Below are 1,859 nucleotides of genomic sequence, written 5' to 3' on the forward strand. Positions count from 1 at the left end.
AAATAAAAGTTACCAATGGATTGAAGCTGCAAATGCAGTTGAAAATCCTGGTTTTATTCACAAAAGTGTGAATGGTTAAAAACTGAAAATGATAAAATAAAAACAAGCCTGGGTGCCATCCTTCTACTGCACACACAGACACACAAAACATAATAAAGCTTTGTGTGTGTGTTATTGTTATGTTTTCCACAAAGCTTGCCGAAATTTGACATGAGTGCAAGGACAAAAAYGGACTCCATATGCATGTCAGAAGATATTTAATCATTATTTTGTTGCCTAAGCACACAGAAATAAACCCAAACCTGCATGTGTTCCATCTTACTCATGGGCTAAAATAAACCCTGTTGTCAGTGAAGGTTATAGAATGACAGATTGAAGTGAACCGAGTGGAGATGGATGATGAAATGCACATGGAGATTTTGCTACGAATACAAACACATTCATTCAGTGTTGAGACGYAGAGAGAAGTGTGCCACTGTGGTGACTCTTAATAATTTAGAACTTTTCAGAGATGTGATGTCACTGATTCTCCCTATGGAGGCTCTTTCCCCATCTACATGTGTCTGTAAATTCATATGTGTGTGTATGTGTGTGTGTGTGTGTGTGTGTGTGTGTGTGTGTGTGTGTGTGTGTGTGTTGTTGTTGTTGTTGTTGTGTAAGACAGGAACGAACTGAGGCTTTGCTTGACTTTCATTTATGAATAAAACAGGAGCCAGAAAATGGTCAAATCTAGCTCTCTTCTTTTCATCAATTTCAGAATTCCTGCTTCCATCCCTCACATCTTTTAAAAAAACTTGGGTGTAACGTGGAGTAAACCCACCGACATACATACACAAATACACCTTTATAGGCAAAATGAGAAAATCCAACAATTGTCTCACCGAAAACCCTTTTTTATGCGTGCAAATCCATTTTCAACGCAGCCACTTCACACAAATGATATAGCCATGTTAATCTGGGCCCCTTTTGACCCAGGACTCRTGAGACAGTGTTGTTACCAACAGACCCACAAGCGCACACGCACTGCCGTTGCTTAGCCTGCATGCTTGGCTAAGTCATTAACAGGCGAGCAGAGAGGAGGAAATGGAATTAGCATTTTAATTGTTTTGCTTTGAGTGGTTTTCTACCCTCTGACAGGGATTAGAGCCTCTTCTCCGCTCTCCGCCGGCACGACTGTCAACAGCTCACTCTGCTGTCAGCAGCAGTCCTCRAACTTTGTGCGTGTGCGAGTTTCTGTTGAAGAGGGAGAAGCAGCCCAGCGCGCTAAGGTGGCGTGTGTGCATTTTTGAGTGTGTCACCTTCACTCTCTGGGGATTGGCCACATTTGGCTATCKGTCCTAGTCCAGCTGTTTTTGTATTTCACAAGTGAGTGAGTGGATGTTGAGATTCACGCGCATGCTTGTGTAGGTAAGCAACAGGACTGGTAATGGAAGAATAAAGGGGAGCTTATGCAGAATAGGATAACAAAAAAAAGGGCATGTGAGGACAATAAGATATTTGAAAACCATTCTCCAATATCACATGTTATGACTATAGGAGAAAGCAATTGAGAAAACTGCCACTGGACTTGTGTGTTTTTCTCATTATATTTAACCTGATACAGTGCCTTACAGTGCTAAAAGTTTTCTCCCACTTCAGCATTTTCCTGATATGCTGTCCTTAGAGCTGGAGCTGAAATGATTATGTTTTGGAGTTTCATTGTAATAGACCTAAAGCAAATAATAGTCTGTGGTTTTATACATAACTGTTGCAAAAGTCACTAGAGATTTCAACACTAATAGGCAAAAAATACCACTGCAGTGAAATAAAGGTCATCCATTCAGACATATCAGGGACTATTGTTTTACATATATATATAT

General features: G+C 40.4%; 1 protein-coding gene across 2 annotated transcripts in view; it reads right to left on the minus strand.

Moving 5' to 3' along the window:
* grin2aa (glutamate receptor, ionotropic, N-methyl D-aspartate 2A, a) overlaps positions 1-1,859 on the minus strand; it is a 213,496-nt gene that overhangs the window by 38,957 nt on the left and 172,680 nt on the right. The window lies entirely within an intron of this gene.

The sequence above is a fragment of the Austrofundulus limnaeus genome, unplaced genomic scaffold (genome assembly GCF_001266775.1).
Source record: "Austrofundulus limnaeus strain Quisiro unplaced genomic scaffold, Austrofundulus_limnaeus-1.0 Scaffold38, whole genome shotgun sequence".
NCBI lineage: Eukaryota > Metazoa > Chordata > Actinopteri > Cyprinodontiformes > Rivulidae > Austrofundulus > Austrofundulus limnaeus.